Below are 24,411 nucleotides of genomic sequence, written 5' to 3' on the forward strand. Positions count from 1 at the left end.
ATCATCTTCACTATTATCATCATCATTATCATTATCACTATGAGGCCCTTTTACCAAAAGTATTTCAAGAATATTGAAAGTCATGAACTTTTAACATCTCTAGGAATAGGACATTACTTATATCTTAGATGGTATCTCTAGAATTGAAATCATCATCATAATCATTATCATTATCATCACAAAGAACATTGTCAACAATATCAAGAGAATCTCGAGAATAATGAGCTTATAGCATTTCTAGGAGTAGGAATATTGCGGATATCACATATAGGCTCAAAGTAAGGAAATCATCCCTTTAGAAAGAAGGGTTAGCCTTACATAACTTTTCGTCTTCTTAACTATTTAAAGTTCTCCTCCAAGGTCCAAAAAATATACATTCAAGAGGATTCGCACTAAGGTTAAGTCTTGAAAACACTTATAAGTTCAAACTAGTGCAATTAACAAACTAACGAAATTTGGGCAGCATTTCCCCTATTTTGTCAACTTCCACAAAATCACAAGTCAACTCCCAACAACAATAATAACATTTACAATACCATATTCAATAAGTTACACTCAATTAAATCTCAAGTTTACCCAAAATCCCTTTTTCAAGTTCATCTCATAGTCATCTTCTTCACTTCAACACTTTATAACTTCTCCACTTTAATTCTTTTCCTTTCCAAGAGTTACTAAACCTTGATATAAACTCAATCATGTAAATAATAGGAAGATCATACCTTATTATAGAAGAACTTTACCTTCCCCAACTCCTCTCAAGACCAAGGTTATCACAACTTTGAAGAGAAGCTAGAACAATCACCTTTCATGGATTCTATTTGGGTTTTGATGTTGATCTTCTCTCTTGATGTTATGGAAAGGTTTGGAGTTTTATGGAACCTTCAATAACTCTCAAGAACTCTCTATAAGTGTAGGGAAATAATTGTGGAAAGTTGGAATGAAAATGAGGTCTCTTGGGATTTAAAAAGGTGGAAAAATCTCCCCCCGCTCAAGTATGCGGTAAGTATGCAGCCTAGCATACTGAGTATGCAGCCGCATACTCCCTCCACCACTTGGGGATGATTTTGGGCAAAAAGCTCACCCAAAATATTTTTTGTCTAGTATGCGGCCCCGCATACTCAGTATGCGACCGCATACTGCCCTAACTTTTCCGGTTTCGCGAAATCACATTCTTTTCGATTCTCTTGACCTCCAATCCTTACGGAACCTTTTTGGCAGTTATATAAAATTCATTAACCATCTAGGGGGCCCTATATCTCTCCCCTCAAGGCAATGCTAAGCAATATATAACTCAAATGATATGAAACCTTCCCAAAACATGACTCAACTCCAATTCTCCAACGAACTTACTTCCATCACTACATATGACTCTGAAACCTTAAGGCACATAATTGGAATTGTTAGATAACATCCTTAACCTTATAAGGGCTTCCCATGACCTTTAGGCTTACGCTAGTTTACTCATAATGCAACGACCCGAAATTTTCCCAAGGTGTAACATTATCAACTCCTCCATTTTGGTCAATACCCTATTTATGGAATACTCTATTATCCTTAATTGCCTTGAAATTCCCTGAATTTCCAATAAACCTCCCACTTGATCATTCTTGCAGAGTTGTGATAATTCCTATATCTATTGTTTTCCTTCATCTTTTGCCTTCATCTTTTGATCCTGAGGTTTAACAACCTCATATTTATGTAGTTGTTTACCATTCTCCTGATTCTTTCCTTTTTCCTGACTGTCAACTTGTGTATTAATATCCTTCTGTTTAGGGTCCAAAGTACTAGGAACATCCTGTTGCATATCCTCAATGACTGGAATTAACTCCAGATGCAATACTCGACACTCCATTTCATTATGCCCTTGCAGTTTACACTCTTTACAATACTTAGGAAAATAATCATACCTAACCTTCACTAAATCAGTTCCTACACCGCCTGTTCCCTCATCAATAATATCCATATTTATAGATTTTGGTAGATCCGATAATAGATCCACCAATACCTTAACCTTTACACAACTAGGCCTGGTTTTATGTATTGTCACCATATCCAATTGCATTGGCTTGCCCACCACAGATGCTAAGGAAAATAAAGATTCCTTAACATAGAATGTAGGGACTAAATCTAGAAATAAGATCTAAGCCATGACTTGGGACGTTTCTTCATCAATCTTAAAGCGAGAATCATATATTAATGGCCTCATTTGATAAGTTTAACCATCCCTAGCCGTAATATAGTACACTCCTCGTGAAGTTAGGTTAATAAAATCCTCATATAGTGAGAGTCATATCAACACATGGCGATGACGAAAAAACTGACTTTACACTCACCTTTCATTCCACATTGATCCGGAATTATCTCCCTGAGATCCTCTAATTTTGGCCACCCTTATGAAAACTTGCTGGCCACAGCATATTGCAAATTTTCAAGCACAGTCATATGTCAAACTTCTACTTCTATCCATGCAATCATTGGAAGACCATTAATGAAAGTAACCTTCTTCATGGGAATTGGTTCTACATTCTTGATCTGCATGTTCATCGAGGGTTTAACCATATTTGTGTAGTTTGTAGATGACGCAACGTGATTAGTAGATGTTTGGGCATTGTGGTCCTTTGTAGGGTTTAATTGAGGGAAATCCTTCTCTAATAGGCTAGATGAAGGCAAACTAACCCCCGGAGGAGGCTGGTCGCCGGCCATACTGGCCATGAAAATAGGGTTTAGACAAGGAGATATTGTTATCTCATGCAAAACCTAGGAGAGAGAAGAGATAGGGTGTATAGTAGAATTGGCAGAATACTAACAAACAGTGATTCAATGACAATACTACTAGACTAAGAGGTTCACTATGTGAATGCAGGACTGTATGATCATTCTCCTGGGATCATCAACTGGGAAGGAGTAAGTCAGCAAAAATACATGTTTAGATACTTTAATATGTGGAGTCTAGCTCCTAAATATGAAGAGAATGTGCAGGAGGGATGGAAAACAGATAGTAGAGAAATAAAAATGTATGAACTTGGTAAACTGAATAAGCAAAATGGTGTATTGAGGGGGCTTAACAAAGAAAAGTTTGGTGATGTGGAGAGAAGGGAAGACCAGGCTATGGTATCACTACTAGAATTCCAGGATTAGCTTCAGGAAAATCCAACTGCTTCACATCTTGTTAGTGAAGAAAAGAGGCTGACACAAGAGTGTTTGACCTGAAAAAGGCAAGAGAACGGTTTTTTAAGAAAAGAGTAAGGTGTTGTGATTACATAAGGGGATGTCAATACTAAATTATTTCACTCCATGCTTAATCTACGAGGAATACCAATAGAATGTTCACAACAAAGCACAGTCAAGGACAAGTACATAATGAGCTTTGGGGGGGGGGGGGGGTGTTGGAGCATTCATTGAGTTCTATACAAACTTGTTGGGCAATAGCAAGGAGGAAGGGACCATGTGTGTACTAGCTTAGTTAGGCAGGGGCCTATTTTACAGGAGGACCAAAGAGTTCCATTGACACAAAATGTTACTGCAGAGGAGATAAAAAAAGTAGTATGGACTATTCAAGGGGACAAATCTCCTAGGCCAGATGGATATGGGAGCCAGTTCTATAAAGACAGTTGGGATACAGTGGGAGTATATCATGACTCAGCAAGGGGCTGTGATGGGTACCCGGGGCTAAACACCGAGCACCGCTCGTTCTACCACTCATCATACTTATTAAGCCTCATTTTTCGCTCATAAACTCATAATCATAAGAAAATCATTTTCTTTGAAAAACGTAAACACTTTTATATACATAAGCCCTTTTGCTATCAAAGATAATGTACACATATCTACGTATATACAATAGTGACCTTGTGAGACCATATAACCCACACATACGTATCCACGAGCCTCTACTAGAGTACTAGACATATGGACGGGACAAGACCCCGTCGTGCCCAAAATACGTATACATATATACACAAAAGTATAAACCCGATTAACACCTCTGGAATAATGGAGTGCTCCTGAAAATCTGCTGATAGCTCCTATAGATCTGCGCCGTTTCCCTGTCTACCTGTGGGCATGAACACAACGTCCAAAGAAAACGGACGTCAGTACGAATATTGTACTGAGTATGTAAGGCATGAATGAAATAAACATGATAGAGAATCATAAGTCATGAGGTGAAGGAAAAACCTGCGCGACCTTTAAGGATGAATGCATTTCATATATATATATCATATATACATAATCGTCGTACGTGAATCACCATAGCGTATACATCATCACGTCATATAATTCATCATCATAATACCGTATCTACTTATATACATAAAACATTATCCGTATTCGGCCACTTAGGGCTCGACAAAATTCGTATTCGGCCACATGGTGGCTCGACAGTATCCACGTAGTGGCTCGACAGTATCCGTATTCGGCCACATGGTGGCTCGACAATATCCGTATTCGGCCACATGGTGGCTCGACAGTATCACATGCATATCTTCCATATTCGGCCACATAGTGGCTCGACCCTGTCACATGCATCACACAAGGATCATTATATCTCATCATCATCATTGTCATCATATACATCTCATAAGATTATCGTAACCTTTCATTAATGCACACATTTAAATTCAAAGACAATTTATGAAAGTTACATCGTATTCGTAGCATGAATTTCATATAATAATCGTATGATAGTCTTTATAATCTTTAGGCTTAAGCTAAACATTACCACTATCGTTTATATAGCATATCTCCTACCTTTATCTCATATGAAATCCTCTAAGAACATAGACTCATAACTTTGCGGAACATTGGTCATAGAACGTGCATTAGGGCTTATGGACAATCTATAACAATTTCGGGGTGACATAAGGTCGAGAACCCCCGAGTCCATTATGGAGCATTCATAAGCATTATGCCTCACCTTGAAGGAATTAGCATATAAGGTGAGTGTAGTCAATGAACAATATCAATGGATCGTAATATGGATCATTAGCCTTGTCGAACTACGATATTGTAGGCCTTAGTATCTTTAGACTTAGACTCATCATCGTCATTACTGTATTCGTAACATGCCTCTTATCTTATCCCATATGGCTATTCATGAACATAGGCTCTTAGTTTTCCGGAAGGTAGGAAAGTCATGGAGAGGTAACAAAAATACTATCATAGGAATTATATAAGGATCATTAATTTCGTAGGAATATCACATCACGAGCTTTATGACTTCTAGACTTAGATTCATTATCAATATCAATCATAACACGTCATTATTATACATCTCAAGCCATAGCATCATATTATCATTTCTTAGTGTTCCATGTATCCCATAGTGTTACAATTTAGCATTACTTATCATCTTATTGTCATAACATACATTAGCATTAAGAGCATTCATTAGGCTTTAAGACAACCATACTATGTCGGGGTGACGTAAGGTCGTGAACCCCCGATTGTATTATGGACATTTATGAGTATCATGCCTCGCCTTGAAGGGAATAAAACATAAGGCGAGTGTTAACAATAATAACATCATTAGCATTGTAGGAACATCATGCCACAATTTCTTGATTCTCTAGACTCTAGCTCATTGTCGTCACTATCATGCTCATAGGGGATTTAATATATAGAAGGACTCTTAAGCTTCATCTTATAGAAGGATTTGTGGAAAGCTTGAAGGATTCATGCCTTTTGAAAGAAGAGTTAAGCCTCACATACCTTTGTCGTTTAGCTATTCTATTGCTTGCTCGTCCTCCTTTGATGACACGTCTCTACCTTCAAGAGAGAATTTATACTAACGTTAGTCAATTGACGACAAGAACACGCTACTATTTCTAGGGAAAATTGGACAGCATTTCCTTTGTTCTACTACATTTCCCATGTTTTATTTCAACTCCCAAACATTCATCATAACACTCACCATATCGTATTAATAATCGTCATTCGTCCACATTTACCACATTCCACTATTTTTACCCAATTTCTCCACATTTACTAGTTTTGGGCTCATCATCACATTTTCTCATACATAATACTTATTCATGGTCTAAACATCATTTGCAACATATTCATAATCACAACACACTATCATTCATGATTCAATTCAACTACCATTCAATCATGACACTATTCACTCTTGAATGACCCATTTGCTATGCTTTTCTACCATTCGGGTATCTTAACCTTCCAATACCTTAAACAATGTGAAATGGTCATGAAACTTACCTTGGATGATGGTTGAACAAGTCTTGGATGAAGTTTCTCTTCTTAGCACCAAAACCCTATCTCACCTCCTTTGGTTTTCTTGAGGAAGATGAACTTTTCTTGAGTTTCATACACTTTGATTCATGGATTATGTGTTGTTGATCTTAGTTCCCCTTGGGTTTTTCTTGTAGTTGAAGAGTAGGGAAGGTTCTATAGGTCTCTTGAAGTATGGAGTGAGAGTGGAATGAAATATGAAATGAAAAAAAGGTCCTTATACTTAAATTAAAAGCTGGTCGACCATCATTATACGGACAAACATACGGTCCGTACTATTTATATGGACCGTATGTATGGGCGTACATTTGGTCCAGTGGCTGGTGGCCTTCTTGGCCAATTATACGGTCCAATATACGGCTGGTATAAATTATACGGTCCGTAGATTGGGTCGTATAATGCCCAGTAAGTCCGTTTTCGTTCTCGTCGTCTCGTTTGATCTCCGATCCTTATGGAACCTTCTTGACACTTGTTTAACACTTCGATATCAATCTTAGGGACATTATTACACTTCTCTAAGACATCATTATGCCATCAGGGACTCGTTGCTCAAAATTCTTATCCGATACATAACGTATGATTCGCTCTCCTTAGCAACTTTCTCTCCTTGCATTGTATGCCTTTAAAACCTCGTTGAGGGTCATCTAATACTCTCTCTTGCTCGTCAAAACATCGTATACGCCGTGTCCTCTGTTACCCTATTCACTGTACATGTACGGGGGTTTTTCCAAGGTGTAATAGAGTAGATGTAAAAAGCGGTGCAGGATTTCTTTAGATTTGGCAAACTATTGAGTGTGGTAAACAGCACCCTCATCACCTTGATACCAAAGAGTAGCCATGTTGAAGGATCAGTGATTATAAGCCTATTGCATGTTGCAATACAGTTTATAAAGTGATCTCAAAGGTATTATGCAACATAATGAAACCAGTTCTCCCAATAATTGTCTTAGATAACCAAAGTGAATTTGTAGCAGGCAGGAGCATAGTGCAAAATATACTAATTTTTCAGGACTTGGTGAGACTATACAAGAGGAAGAAGACAACTCAAATTTTCCTTCTTAAGATTGATCTTCAAAAAGTATGTGATTCAGTGGAGTGGGATTTTTTGAAGGATATGATGGAAGCGTTTAATTTCCCTGAGTGGGTCATGTAGTGTATTACAACTACTCAATACAGTATTACATTAAATGGAGGGGTACATGGAAGCATTAGGGAAAGAAGAGGACTTAGGCAAGGGGACCTATATCCCCTTTGTTATTTGTCATATGCATGGAATAACTCACTAGGGTGGAAAATAGAGTAGGAGAACTGTTAGGCTTTAAACTCCACGCTAAATGCAAGGTCTCAAGTTGAATTATGTTGAATTATCTCTGCTTTGCTGATGATATGTTACCCTTTTTCAAGCGTAGCTATCAATTAGTGCGGTTATTACTTAGAGGGATGCAAACATTCTCAAGCACCTACGGATTGCAAGCAAATGCAGGTAAATCTAATATTCAGTGATAACATGGAATCTCAATGCTTTGAGGATATTTTGTGCTGTCACTGGATATCAAAAAGGCAAGTTACTAGTTAGATATTTGGGGGTTCCAGTCTGAGCTAGGAAGATTACTGCAATTGATTGTGAAATATTGATAGACAAAATGGGGACAAGAGTTACGGCCTAGAGCTCAAGGAACTTATCTTATGCAGGAAGAGTTCAGCTTATAAACTCTGTGCTACTAAATGTGCATTCTTACTGGTCTTGTATTTTCATTCTTCCGGAGGAAGTAATAAAGAGGATTATAGCTATTTGTAGGAATTTTTTATGGGATGGAAAAGAGGTGTCTAAAAACTCTCCATTGGTTGCATGGGACTTGGTGTGTATACCTAAGAGTATGGTGGGCTAGGGATGCCATATAGTATAACTTAGAATGAAGCAGCAGTTTCAAAATATGGGTGGAATGTGGCTCAGAAAGTAGATAATCTTTGGATGAAATGGGTCAATCACTTGTATTTTAAAGATCAGGACTGGTGGCAATATTCTCCTCTTGCTGATTGTTGTTGGTATTGGAGGAAAATATGTAGTATAAAAGAAAGATATAAGCAAGGATATGTAGAGGATGGTTGGTTGAAAGTAGATGGAAAGTACAACATCCAGAGTGGGTATTATTAGAGGAAAGAATACTGCTGGTTAGCAATTTACAAGAGACTGCTAACAAAACAAAAACTCCAGAAGATTGAAGTTGTTGATGATACCAATTGTGTCCTATGTGGAGGTGCAGTAGAAAGTAGTGAATGCTTATTCTTTGGCTGTCAGTTTTCAAGAACATGTCTGAGCAATATCATGAATTGGATGGGGATGGGGGTTCAAGACACAGAACTCCAAGGTATCTGGAGGAGGATGACAAGGTAGAGAAGGGAGAGGAATTGTAGAGATTTCATTACAGCTGTGTTGATGGCACTGATATACAATATCTGGAGGGAAAGAAATGAAGCAGTTTGGAAAATGAGTGTCCCTCTACCACGCAGTGGCGGATCCAGGATTTTCACTCAGGGTGTTCGGAAAAATAACTGGACCTAAATATACACTATAATATATGTTTAGGGTGTTCAAAAGTTAATATATGTACATGAACACAAAAAACTTACCCTAAATATACACTGTAATTTTTTGTCCAGGGTGTTCGGGTGAACACCCTGGCCTCTTACTGCATCCGCCCTTGCTACCACGGCTGGTGTTTGAGCAAGTCAAGCAGGATTTATATAAAAGAGCAAGAGGATTCAGAAGGAAAGTAGACAAAGTAAGAGGTGGATAGAGAATTTATATACATAGATAGATAAACGTATAGATTATTTGTTTGTTCTTTATGGTTCTTAGGATTGGAGGCTGAAGGAATGCCTTAGTCTCAATAGCAGAGTAGAGTATGATGTAACTGTTTGGTCGGCCGATTAATAAAGCTTTCTTTTCACCAAAAAAGAATGCACTAAAGTACACAATATTAGAGCATCATTTTTATACAGATAAAAGAATAAGAGAATATTTATAGGGGAGGATACATGTTATATTATAATTTTGAATCAGAAGCAAGAATTTAATAAATGAAAGATCTATTCCTTGTACCAATAACAGAGCCGGATGAAATGTATTATAAAAGATTTATCTTTGATGATATAGAAATAAGAAGTAACTGTCTCTAATAAGAGAATCAATAACCTAAAAAATTAAGAAAAACAAACTGCTCTAATGGTTAAATAACACTAAATATTACAAAAGGTTTTGACACTCCATGACAGAGTTTCTAAACGAAGATCTGTTTTGTAGTCCATAACAAATGTTTTTTTAGTTAAATGATCCTTTTTATAGAAAATCCATAAAAGATAACACATGAAATCAATAAATAAGATATTGAAGATTCTTGTACATTATTTTCCTTTATTTTAATTATAACTCGTAAGTCGTAAACTAAATCCTATCTCCACTAATTTCTGCTATCTTCAATTCTTATCACGAGAGAACTGGAATGCTACATAGGAGACTGGCTATATGTTCGAATCAATTGAATAAACATGCACTTTAACACTAGCTGATTTAGTTGATGGCTCATTTTTTTTTATTAATTGGGATTGGATATGACTATCATTGTACTCAGAATGGGTATACGACCAAATATGGGGCAATTTGCAGGATTAGCGGTGGTCTTTAATTTTTGCCCCTCTGCCTTTGCAAATTCTGTCTTACGGAAATTCTACCTTAAGGCAGAATTTCGTAAGGCAGAATTTGCAAAACTATAAAACCCAAATAAGGCAGAATTTGCAATGGCAGCGGGCAAAAATCAAAGACTACCAATTTGAGAGGCACTTAAAGACTACCAATTTGAAGGGCAAAATTAAAGACCACCCCAAATGAAGGACAATCCACGCAAAAAAAAGCCAAGTATGTGGATCTTGGATAATGGGATAAACTGTTGAATGGGCCTAAATGATAATGAGGGAAATGTAGAAAATGGACATGCCTTTGCTACTCTAATCTATATTGAATGGACTTTGATCGCACTATGTGTTTTTCTGGTAATAGAGTATTAATTGTTAATAACTGAACTTCTCTTTTAGAGTGTTTGCGTTACATTTCAAGTTTTGAACCTTCGTACAAGTCAATAGAATTATTTTAGACTTGCTGGGCGGTTTGAATTGAAATCTAAGGGGCTCAGATTGGCTTCGGCACATTTGGAACAAGTTGGAACATTGCAGAAAACTGCAGCGCTGCGCTCTGGTGCGTAGGCTACACATCCATCGCGCATGGCTGATCGTGTGTTGGGTGCCCGTCGCGCAGCATGTGGCACAAGGTAAACATATGCAAAGTACAAATAGCCCAATATCGCAAATTTAAGTCATTCTTCATTATTTATGAGACATTAAAACTCACCTTTGTGATTGTAACACTATTTTGACGTTATAATGTGATTACCTACACATTAACATCTCAAGATCATGAATTGAATAGACTAAATCATAATTTCATGAATAAACTCAAAAGTCACTAAATTAGGGATTTGAACATCTAGATGGACTCCAAATGAGATTTTAGGTATTTAGTAGCGTATTGGGTGTCGGGTTACGGAACGGTTGATCCAAGGGTTGATTTTGGGGTTATCATTGATCAAGACTTGACCTAAAAATATAGGATTGAGTCTAATTTGTATAATTAGCTCCGATACTGCATACCTAGATGATTAATTGTTAGCGCCGATACATTTTTTCGCATGGATTACCCTTCAAACGCATTGGTCTTTAATTTTTGCCCCTAAAATTGCTGGTCTTTAATTTTTTTCCCTTCGCTTGAAAAAGAGGCCGAAAATACCCCGAGGTTTTGGGTTCGAACCCCCGCTCAGTCAAAAAAAAAAAAAAAATTGCAAGGCAAGACTTTCGTGAAACCTCTGCCTTAAGGCCTAGCATTTGCCCAAAATTAAGCCTATTCAGGCAAAAGTTAAGCCTTAAGGCAAAGGTTTGCCTTAAAGCCTAATTCTGAGCAAAAGTTTATCTTACGGCAAACCTCTACTACGAAACTCTGCCTTGCATTTTTTTTTATTAAGCCGAGTTTCTAACTCAGAACACGGGGCATTAGGCGAAGGACAAAAATTAAAGACCAGCAATTTGAGCGACAAAAATTAAAGACCACCCTCGAACAAGGACAATCGTGCAAATTGCCCGCGCAGATATCCACAATAAACAACTTAGTTATCATACTGGATGAGGACCATAATCTGCATTGCTAGTTAATTGTTCAAGCACATAGGTAAGCAGTACAATATTTACTCAGAAAGAGAAACTAAATTAAAAGATGGATGCATGATGCATGATGCATTGTCAAATATTATCCAAAAGATCAATTCAATATTTTTACTGGACGGTTTGTACTATTAATACTTCTATAAACAGAAATTAATTAGTATGCCAGACAAAAAGGATGATCAGATAAATAACATCAATTCAGCTGCCTAAATACACTAATGGCTGTACTTCACAAAAAAAGACAAAAAAATAAAATAAAAAGTGGCACTTCGGACGAATCTAAAACATCATACCAAATTAACAGCTTCAAAGACTAATATCATACAGTTAGGAACCATGGCCAAAAACACTTGTGAAGAGTCCAAGTCACCAGTAAAGAAACTAGTCAGCGTCCACCGAACCAATATCTTTGCTCACGATCTGCGATGGGAATAGTTCAAGGATTAGTTAGTAAGTCCGTTTGGATTTTTGGAGTTGACCAAATGGCAAGTTTGTCAAATTGCAACAAGCATAAAGTATCAATGTGAAATTAGACACACTTTGTAGGATTGGTTGCTATCATTATCACCCCAGCTTCCCAAATAGGGAGAAAGAAAGCATATATTTTGTTGATGCAAAGATTGTGGTACCTTAGAAATCTAGTCGATAAATTCTTGCAACAAATAAATTACAGCCACATAAATCTACTCGATAACAATTCAGGAACCATAAGGACGCAGCAAAAGCTTATTAACACAATGATTGACAGTTCATAATCAAAGTGAATGCAACTCCCTTTAACCCTTATTACCCTTGCACAAGATTGAAATAGCGCCATTCAAGAGATAATTGCATAGTAAAAGCGCCATTCTGAGATAATAGCACCATTCTGAAATAATTTTGTTTAGCTAATTCAATAAAAAGTTTATTTTCTTTTTAAATTAAATTTGTTACGTCACTAAATCTTCCCAAAAAATACAATCTAGTAAAGATGATCATTGAAGCTAATTAGGTAAAGTGACTTTTAGAAGACAAAAAAAGGCCCGCTGACTTTGATGGCCAATTACATAAAGTTGAGTGACCATATAAGCAATTAACTCTAAAAGCATAAGATGCAACAAAAGTCTGAAGTATACCTTTGCTATACGCTCTTTCATTCCATCATTAATTGGCCCATCTAGTGCCCTCTCAGCAAGTTCATAAAACGTTGTATTACCTTCTGGACCGTTAACTTTCTCTTTGTGCAAGTATCTGTGAATGTGCAAAAATCAGAACACCAGAAAGCAGAACTATGCGACATGGACATGGATTCCTCTGGTTTGTTGGTTCTAACCTTTGTTGAACAATTGCTTCCAATGGTAGTTTGACGTTTCCATGAACAGAATGGCTTTCATCAGTTTCAGACAATCTCAGCCGTCTCAGATGATGCCAAAGATTTTCTTCAACACATTGATGGCAGAAATTTTAAGCTTCATTCCTCTCATTAATATTAGGAAGTAAAGGAAATAGGAATGGAAGAATATGTTCAAGTACAAATAAAATAGCAAATATACCTTCATTAATTTTGCCTCCAGCAAGCTGAACAATGCCAGTAACAACAAAAGTAAGAGCATTGCCATGTGATTTTTTCCTCCTCCACACATGCCTTGTATACATCTGCGGGTAGCTGACTTCTGAGAACATATGACTTTGCATCAGCTGCCACTGTCCATAATGAAAAAGTCCATGTTGGAAATACACAAATAAATAACAAAACACACAGCCTATGGTTCCAAATAGATTCATCACACTAAAACAGTCTGCAGCTTAAACTGAAGAATTCCATTTTGCGGCCTCAATTATGAATACCACTTATTAAATACCTACCTTATACATCACAGTCCAACTATAGATACGTGCATAGCCACAAAAGCTAGAATCTACAGGTTAGACTAGAAATTTATTGATAAAAAGTAGAATCTTAAGCCTCGAACTTTTTTATGAAAGCAATGGCATATTTCCTTGTGAAACCTACTAATGTGGTGAGTTTCACAGTGGAAATTGGAGAAAACTGGAGTGTTGGTCAAAGGCAGCTTTTCTGTCTTGGAAGAGCGCCTCCGCTAAAGAAAAGCAGCATTCCAGTTCTGGATGAAGCGACAGCATCAGTTGATGCTGCAACTGATGCAGTGTTACAAAAGATTATCAGTCAAGAGATCAGAAATCGATAGTTGTCACAATTGCTCACAGAATCCAGTGTCATTGATAGTGATCTTGTCTTAGTCTTGAATGAAGTAAAATTTATGCATCTAAATCTCTTTATCCTATTGAATTGAATAAGCAGCTAATTCTTTTAGTTTAACTATGTGAATTCCTTCACTTGCCCTTGAACAGGATGACTAGCCTAATATGACACACCAGCAAAGCTATTGGAAATAGAGGAATCTTTCTTCTAAAAATTGATAAAGGAGTATTCACCTGAGGCTACTTTGGAGTGCGAGATAAAATTAGTGGAAGTCAGCAGTGTTTCAGACACTAATATAGAAGTTGTTGAAGAAGAACCTACGGAACAATCTTTAATTGATCGTGCTGACGATACTGTGGATAGCTGATCATGCTCTTCCGCCCCTGGCTTCTCTGATACCTAATGCTGCCCCATAAACAGTCTTCACTGGGGCACTGAATCCTTCTGCCATGCCAACAACAAAGCCAGAACTTATCACTCAAATAAGCTGCTTGACACCATTGAAGAAGTCTTCAACCAAGACACCACTTAAAATTCATCATCAGTGACAAGCATAGGGCAGATACTTGTTTCAGATGACAAGGAAAACTTGGTTCGTATTAAAGAAAGCAAAGACACTGCTGGCAATAGCAATAAGCAATCTTTGAAAGATTTAAGCTTGAGGAAGATTACAAAAATGTTTAAAGAGCTACAGAGTAAAAGATCCTCGTGGAAAAGAGTTGCTAAAATCAAGGTGGCAAGCTCAAGATCAGCCTTGCAAACACTTGCAGAGATCGTTTGACCAGTGAAACCATAAATTAAAGCTCATAAAAGAGGCAGACCACTCCGCCTGCCAGTATCAACCAATTTTGAGCGGGATGATGGAAGATCAGCCTTGCAAACATTCTTGGTTTGCCACTTCTGAGACATATCGAAATTTTCGATCGCTGTTGTTTTTGTATTCCTTGAGTTTTTTCCAAAACTTGTATGAAAACTAAAATTACTCGCAAAGATATTCAGATGGAATGCAAGAGATTTTTTGGATGGTACGCCTACAGATTTCTTCTTCCCCTTTGTTTTTCTTGTTTTTTCTTGATAGACAAAGAAGCTAAATCAACTACAACAACAACCCAGTGAAATCCCACAACGTGGGGCCTGAGGAGGATAGAGTGTACGCAAACCTTACTCCTACCAATGTAGGACGGCAAGCTAAATCAACCACCTAAAGAAATATTCAACACTGCATGCAAACAATGCAAGATTTTAGTTACTCAGTAAAATCAACAATCAACTAAACCTTAGTCCTAAACTAGTTGAGGTTTCGCTATATGAATTCTCTAGACTATTCTGCCCACCCATGGGTACCAATGTATCCCTTCCTAGATGGGTGCATCTTGAGTAACTTAATATTAGTTTCTGTTTTTACATTGGCCATTAACCTAGTGCATCCCATCCTCTTTTACCTGGCTATGTTTTGCAAGTCAAGAAGAAGCTATCCGTTTTATTCTTGAATACTGAATGCCTCCTATGACATCCACAGTAGAAGCTCAGGGATGGATCAAATCTTCTCTATCTACTCTAAAACTAAAAATAGAAAGGAAAAAAAAAAAGCAAAATTTTGTACTACGGTATTGAGGAAGACCTTATCTCCCTAAATATCTAGGGAAGCGAATAAAGACCACGCTCTTTCTAATCTCCATCCCCCCCCCCCCCCCCCCCCCCCCGTTGTGAATAAATTGGGAGTTAGGGTTCGTGAATAATTGGGGGTTGAACTCGTTAGGGGAATTGGGGGTTAATTTTGTTAAGTGTAGAAAAGGGCCACGAGCTGAGCACGTGAAGCAGCTGGAGCCATCAACGGTGCAGATTAGAGCAGTAGCCGACGGCCCAGATTAGAAGTTCAAGTAGAGATCCTACGGATGAGATTTAAACACAGCTGGAGGTTGTTAAATAACCAATTGGACAGCTATAGAAGGCAGTTATTGAATCTGGTACTTTCCCTTCCTTTCTCTCGTCTCCTTCTTCCTCACTAAATCTCTCTCTTCTCTCTCTAATCCTAAATTCACCATTGCAAGATCTTATTGGAGCTCAATGATCAATTGAAGTTCATAGACTTGTTTTGGTTTCTATTCCTTCGGCTTAGTTCAATTGTGTAATCAATTGGTTCCTTGTGTAATCAACAAACCAATCAATAAAATCCCCGGTTCTATCTCAATTGCATAATTCGAATACAAATTACAACTTAATCTTGCGAGTTTATTACAATTGGTATCAGAGCCTATCCTGGCCCCACAATGACCACAACAGAAACTCGATCGAAATACATGGAAGAAAATATGAAGAAATTGGAGTCCCAACTCATGACCCATGTTACAGAAGCTAATAAAAGAGCGGAGAACACTGAAAATAAACGGGAGGATCTGGGTAAGAAACTTGATATGATGATGGAAAGGATGTTCCCACCTCAAAATGGAACATTAGGAACGGGTACTGGTGAAAATGTGCAAACCAACACTCAAGGAATACTGGGAACTGGACCAGTTGAAACCATACCCTCGAACAATCATGGTAATGGTAGTAGAACCAGGGCAGTTGACAACCAAGAGCAGTTCAACGGGAGGAATGTGTTCAGTGCTCGAGTGGAGTTCCCTTACTTTGATGGAGTAGACCCATGTGCTTGGCTGAGTAAGTGTGAGAGGTACTTTGAGTACCACAACATCATAGATCATCAACAGAAGCTAGAGTCAGCAGTGCTGCATCTCAATGGCAAGGCTGAATCCTGGTATTTTTCCTATCACATTAGCAAAGGCAGAGTTAGATGGCAAGATTTCACTGAAGAAAGAAAATAGAAAAAAAGGAACTGTTAATGAGTATTTGGAGAAGTTTGAACAGTTAAAAGCATGGGTATTAATCAGGAACCCAACCATTCCTGAAGAATTTTTCTTAGAATTCTTCATTGAAGGGCTGAAGGAGGACATAAGGAACACAGTTAAGTTGTTAGAGCCTTACTCCTTCATAAAGGCAGTGGAGAAAGCTAGACATCAGGAGAAGGTGTTAGACTCTAATGCTAGAAGAGCTAGAACTCAATGGACTAGAGGTTCAACTTCCAACACTGGTGGAATGATTAGTTACAAGGGTCCAAGAACTAACAGTAGTGGAATGATTAGTTACAAGGGTCCAAGCACTAACAGTGGGGGCAACCCAGGGAACAAACTATTTAAGACCAGAAAAGCCCAAGGATTGTGTTATAAGTGTGGAAACAAGTACTACCCTGGGCACCAGTGTAAGGACAAGCAGCTGAACTCTATGCAGGATAGCTTAGAAATCACTAAGGAGGAGCAAGGAGTGGCAGTAACAGAGGATACTATCATGGAACCAACTGAAGAAAAACTTAATGCATCATTTCAGTATGGGGAAGTCATTGATGGGGCTGTTAGTTGGAATGCCTTATTTGGTACAGATATGCCAAACACCATCAGACTGAGAGGAGAAAATAAAAAGAATAAGTTGATCATATTGTTGGATTCTGGCAGTACTCATAGTTTTCTGGAATTAGAGACTGCTAAAAAGATAGGTGTGCCTGATTAGGGAGGCCATACCAATGAGAGTGACAGTGGCTGATGGAAATCATGTCATGAGTCTATATACTTGTCCAAATTTAAGTGGAAAATTCATGATATTGAGTTTGAAGATTCTGTGAGACTCATACGGATGGGGGCTAATGATATGGTTCTTGGTGGAGATTGGATGAGGAGCCACAATCCAGTGTTGTTGGATTTTGTGGAATATAAAGTTCAAGTGACACATAAAGGGAAAAGGGTGGAATTGAAAGGAATTTATCATCAAGCAGAGCTTAGGAGCATGACTGCCAGTAGTGTCAAACAACTACTCAAGAAAGGGCACACCCTATGGGCTCACCTATTCACTATTTCAGCCACAGAAGTGCAAAGAAAGGCAAAAATACCTTCAGATGTCAGTCAACTAATCCAGCAGTTTCCAGATGTGTTTGCAGAGCCCAAAAGCCTTCCACCCAAGAGGCAACATGACCATTTCATCCCATTAAAGCCTGATTCAATACCAGTAAGTATTAGGCCATATAGATACAACTTCTTTCAAAAAAATGAGATTGAAAAACAAGTTAAGGAGATGATGGATAATGGAGTAATACAACCTAGTCATTCCCCCTTTTCATCACCAGTTTTGCTAGTTAAAAAGAAGGATGGGAGTTGGAGGTTCTGTGTAGATTATAGAGAACTTAACAGAATGACAATCAAGGATAAATTTCCTATTCCCTTAGTTGATGATCTACTAGATGAGCTACATGGATCTACTGTGTTTTTGAAAATAGATCTACGGGCTGGGTACCATCAAATTAGGATGTTTGAAGGACACTATGAGTTTAAGGTGATGCCATTTGGCTTGACCAATGCCCCAGCCACATTTCAAAGTCTCATGAATCATGTGTTTAGAGACCATTTAAGACACTTTGGGTTGGTATTTTTTTATGACATATTGGTATACAGTGCTACAGTTCAGGAACACAAGTTTCACTTACAAGAGGTGTTGAGGTTACTAAGAAAAGAACAACTCTTTGCCAAACTGTCCAAATGCTCATTTGGGAAAAAGCAAGTGGAGTACTTGGGACACATTATCACTGGTCTAGGTGTGGCTACTGACCCTACCAAGATTGAAGCCATGACAAAATGGCCTATTCCTAAATCTCTTAAGTCCTTAAGAGGATTCTTAGGTCTCACAGGCTACTACAGGAGGTTTGTGCAAAATTATGGAATAATCAGCAGACCTTTGACTGATTTATTGAAGAAAAATGCATTCCAGTAGAATGAGGGTGCTGCTGCCGCCTTTGAACAACTGAAAACAGCTATGAGTACTGCCCCAGTGTTGGCCCTAGCAGATTTCACCAAAACTTTCATCATTGAAACAGATGCTTGCTCTACAGGGATGGGGGCAGTCCTAATGCAAGAGTGCAGACCTCTGGCCTACTTCAGCAAGGCCCTGACACCTAAACACCTAGGTTTATCCACCTATGAGAAGGAATACATGGCTGTCCTATCAGCAGTTGACAGATGGAGACATTACTTACAAGGGGGTCATTTTATCATAAGGACTGACCACCACAGCCTCAAATACTTGCTAGAACAAAGGGTGCACACTGCCCTACAGCAAAAGGGACTCACTAAGCTATTGGGGTTGGACTATGAGGTGCAGTATAAGAAAGGCACTGAAAACAGAGTTGCTGACGCTATGTCTAGAAGATTAGAAGAAGAGGCTGATTGTCATGCTATGTCTAGTGCAGAACCTACTTGGATGCTAGAGGTCATTCAGAGTTATGAATTGGACCCTGAAGCATTGCAGGTGGTGACAAAACTGATCACAGATCCTACTAGTAAACCTGATTACACTCTAAATCAGGGCATTGTGAGGGTCAAAGGGAAAATCTATGTGGGCAAATCCTCAAATCTCAGGTTCCAGATTTTCAATGCATTCCACTCCTCTCCTTTGGGGGGCCACTCAGGGAAGCAGGGTACTTACAAGAGGATGGGCATGGTATTCTATTGGCCCAATATGAAAAGGAATGTGTGTTCTTGGGTAGCAGCTTGTGATATTTGCCAGAGAACTAAGACTGAGCATGTCCACTATCCGGGTCTGTTGCAACCCTTACCCATACCGGAGCTGCCATGGCAGGATATTGCCAAGGATTTCATAAAGGGATTACCCTCATCTGGTCATAAAAATTCGATCTTAGTAGTCATCGATAGGCTTACTAAGTATGGACATTTTATACCACTAAAGCATCCTTATACTGCTAAGGAGGTGTCTGAGGTGTTCTTGCAAGAAATCTACAAGTTACATGGGTTACCTAAGTCCATTGTGTCAGACAGGGACTCAATTTTCACTAGCCAGTTTTGGCAGCACTTGTTCAAATCTATGGGGACTAAGCTCAATATGTCAACTGCTTACCATCCTTAGTCTGATGGACAGACTGAGAGGCTCAACAGGTGCCTTGAGTCTTACCTATGAGCCATGGAAATTGCTCAACCTAAACAGTGGATGAAATGGTTGACCTTAGCGGAGTGGTGGTACAATACGAATTACCATACTGCACTCAAAACCACTCCATTTGAGGCTGTCTATGGTTACCCACCACCATAGGTCCCTATGGGGTCCTTACCCCATTCCACTCACACTCAAGTAGCTGCTTGTCTAGCTCAGCGGCAAAACTTGCTACAATAGCTGAAGGACAACTTAAAGTGGCTCAGGCTCGAATGAAATTCTTCGCAGATAGGCATAGATCAGACAGGGTCCTTCAAGTGGGTGATTTGGTTTATCTAAAGCTTCAACCCTATCGACAGGCTTTGGTTGCTATTCGAAGGAATCTCAAGCTTAGTACTAAATTTTACGGACCCTACAAAATACTTGAGAAGGTGGGGCCAGTTGCTTACCGTTTGGATCTTCCAGCGGAATCGCAGATACACCCCGTGTTCCACGTGTCACAATTGAAGAGGCGAGTTGGTCCTGACATCGTCACTGCCACCCAGCTACCAACTTGTGATGTCGATGGTCGTTTACTGATCCAACCTTTAGCAATACTCTGGCGTCGTATGGTCAAGGTCAACAATGCAGCTGTGGTGAAGGTCCTCGTTCATTGGTCGAATTTGAGTGCAGATGAAGCTACGTGGGAAGATTGGGGGTACATTAAGGGCTAATTTCCCGACTTTGCATCTCAATTCTGACCTTGAGGACAAGGTCGTTGTGAAGGAGAGAGTATTGTTGTGAATAAATTGGGAGTTAGGGTTCGCGAATAATTGGGGGTTGAATTCGTTAGGGGAATTGGGGGTTAATTTTGTTAAGTGTAGAAAAGGGTCACGAGCTGAGCACGTGAAGCAGCTGGAGCCATCAACGGTGCAGATTAGAGCAGTAGCCGACGGCCCAGATTAGAAGTTCAAGTAGAGATCCTACGGATGAGATTTAAACACAGCTGGAGGTTGTTAAATAACCAATTGGACAGCTGTAGAAGGCAGTTATTGAATCTGGTATTTTCCCTTCCATTCTCTCTTCTCCTTCTTCCTCACTGAATCTCTCTCTTCCCTCTCTAATCCTAAATTCACCATTGCAGGATCTTATTGGAGCTCAATGATCAATTGAAGTTCATAGACTTGTTTTGGTTTCTATTCCTTCGGCTTAGTTCAATTGTGTAATCAATTGGTTCCTTGTGTAATCAACAAACCAATCAATAAAATCCCCAGTTCTGTCTCAATTGCATAATTCGAATACAAATTACAACTTAATCTTGCGAGTTTATTACACCCCACCCCCACCCCCTCGGAAAAAAAAAAGCCAAGCGCCTGTTTGAAGCTGCAAAGGCCCATGCTACAGAAAGACACATTTGCGGAGTTTTAATTACTTAATCCACAACAACAACATACCCAATGTAATCCCACAAGTGGGGGGTCTGGGGAGGGTAGGGTTTACGCAGACCTTACCCCTACGTCGTAGAGATAGAGAGGTTGTTGTCGATATACTCTCGGCTCAAGTAAAGCATTTCACAACAGTTTGAAAGAGGGGATACGGAAATATGGAAAGCCGTAACAACGAAATAATGCGATAGGAAAAGCAGTACATAGCATCCGGGAAAAATACATTAACATCTACTAAATAATGCGATCCAACTAAAATAGTCACATAAGAAACAATTCTCGTAGTCAATTCAATGAAGTAAGAACAATAGTTTAAAGAAAAACCTTGCTGAGATGCGCGAGGGTTTTGAGCAGCAGAATAGCGGGAGTGTTGAAGTTCCCTCATTTCAAACCCAAAAATGGAGGAAAGCTTCGATTTCGCCTCATTGATAACAAAAGCAGGGAGATTTCTTTGACGATAATTCTTGCCAGTGATCAATTGGGTTAGCTCCTCCCCGGAACTCTGTTCACTCTTGAATAATACATACCGAATCACCTCTGCTACAAGCTTGTCTTTTTCCTGTTGTACAACACAGTAAAGGTTTATTTGTGAAATAGTCACTCAACTAATAGCTATTATCTCAGAAATTAACTTTCTTTGTTAAAAAAATATAAATCTAGAGAAAAGGTGACTTACAACACATTAAGGGTCGATTTCTCACATAGTCACTCAATTAACTGTTATTACCCCAAAAAGTCACATTTTTTCTTGATTTCAATTTTCTTTAACAAAGAACGTGACTTTCTCAGTTAATAGCTAGTCTCTGTGTCCCAATTTATGTGATACAACTCGAATTTCGAGAGTCAAACTTCTTTATTTTTACTGTGAATTCGAATATACAATCTTTAAAGTTTTTGAAGAATAATTTACATATTTAGGACAACATCAAAAAGTACTACAAATCACAATAATTAATAATTTAAAATATTTAAAGGGCATACGAATAAAATTTCTTATTTGACTCTCGAAAAACAAAAAGTATCACATAAATTGTGACACGGAGAGTATAATTCCAAAAAGTCACCTTTTTTCTAGATTTCCATTTTCTTTAACAAAGAAAGTGACTTTCTGAGATAATAACTACTCCCTCCGGATCAGAAAGAGTGTCCACTTAGCCTTTTTCTCTTGGATAAAAAAGAGTGTCCACTTATCAAATCAAGAAAGAATTAACCTTAGTTTCTGATTTGCCCCTATTAAGTGTTATGTGATCAAATTTCAATACCTATTTCATTAGGAACAGGACAGTTTAGTAAAATTGACTATTTTATTCTAGGAGTTAGTATTTTTATCTTAAGGAGCCGTTTGGACATGATTTCATCTCATGAGATGAAATCACGAGATAAAATCATGTTTAGACATGCAATTTGGATTTCTTAAGTTACAGTTTTTTTATAAACATAAAAACCCCACAAGTTGTGAAAACCATAAAAAAAATTCCAATTCTTATACAATCTTACCAAATGAGTAAATCATAACTCATTATAAAATTAATACGTTACTAGAAGGCCTTTCTAAAAAATACAACATCAATTGATCAAACTTTAGTTCAATAAAAAGGAAAATTTAACATGAATAGTAATGTAACTACTCTTTAATATAATCCTCCCACATGGTACAAACAATCTCTTTACGCCAAGCATGCATTTCCCGGTTGGTAAACATGATTGGTAAATATATCTACCAACTTTTTTTGATTAAGCACCGGGTGTCCGGGTCTCTTTGAGCCCCGACTAATCCCGGGGGTGCACAGGCCCTCGGCAAGGAGTTTCCCGCAAGTGCACCACGGGTAATTCAGGGTTTTACCCCAGTCCGATGGCCCTCAGAAATTGTTTGCACCCCCACCCTATCATTCACCCTCACCCCAATCCTGCCCCACCGTCCACTATCTACCCCACCCCCACCCCCACCCCCACCCCCACCCCCACCCCCACCCCCACCCCCACCCCCACACTCATCCTACCACTCACCCCACCCCACCCACACCACTCACCCCGGTCAAAAACATTTTCAGCATTTATTTTTAACTAACATGAGCAGGCCTTATTATTTAAGTCAAATACAAGAACTCCATATTAGGGTCCAAGTATAGTTGCCAAGCTATTTTACGAGAGCTATAAGGTACATACTCTATTTTCATACACATATACATACTATATATACTATCTTATTTTTGTTAACTCCTTCAATCACCTTTTCATTTTGTGTATATATATTACAGTACTTATATTTTATTATCAAAATATTATCAATTACTACTTTCTAAAACTATGTATATATATATATATATATATATATATATATATATTATACTATATACATTTTATGCTAGTTTTACATATGATAAACCTACCCCATATATATGTAATTTTCTCATAAAATTATGTACCTTCTTACTCTACACCACATATATTATTTTTATATACAATAGATATTTTTTCTCATGCATACATTGTCATTAACTATCTCTTTTTATGCATTAACTCGCATAGTTATAATGACCTCAAAACCCTTTTTTTTTTGTTGTGTAAATTGTTTTAGGAAAGTAGTATTCTTTTTTCACATTTTTTTTAAAAAAAAATATAGGTAACAATAAATAAGAAATAGATAAATAATCCCCCTGTAGTGTCAATTAAACTAAGTTTAAAGGTTGGCTTCAGATAGGCTCTGAGGGATGTTTAATACCTTCCCCTCGGAGTAAATAAAACCCTTACCTAGAATCTCACATGTTTCAAAGACTAAAAATGGAGTTTACAATTTTACAAATGGTTTCCTAATATTTTGTAAAATTAGGTGGCAACTCTAAAATTTTCAAAACCAGAATAAACATAGTCATAAGTTGTGAACTAGTTTTAATCCATTAAAAATAGGGCATAACAATCATAATAGCAAGAAGGTTGATATGCTGGTAGTTAGTTAGCGTCTCCATGATGACCAGATCTTTGATAGAGATCTTGGTGCGACCCTCTTTTCTCGGAAGCAGCACTTTGTTCACCATTTCAAACGTGACCTGAAATTCTCCTTGTAGCTCTTTCTTCAAAAGTCTAGCCCTTGACCTGGCATCCCTTACCCCATTCTTGACCATCATAACCTTGAAGTCTCTTGAAGCCTCTGCGTTTCCATTTATGATTCTCAACCCTTTAGTAAGAACTTTCAGAATTTCTCCCAATATATTTTCCTTCAACACAAATTTAGTCCCACTGACTGATGCAATGAGAGTACTGAGACCATCGGAGTAGAAG

General features: G+C 38.2%; 1 pseudogene; it reads right to left on the bottom strand.

The window, feature by feature from the left end:
• Positions 1-11,600: 11,600 nt before the first annotated feature.
• Positions 11,601-21,733, bottom strand: LOC132636649 (uncharacterized; annotated as a pseudogene).
• Positions 21,734-24,411: the final 2,678 nt, after the last annotated feature.

Source organism: Lycium barbarum, chromosome 1 (assembly GCF_019175385.1).
Source record: "Lycium barbarum isolate Lr01 chromosome 1, ASM1917538v2, whole genome shotgun sequence".
Lineage (NCBI taxonomy): Eukaryota > Viridiplantae > Streptophyta > Magnoliopsida > Solanales > Solanaceae > Lycium > Lycium barbarum.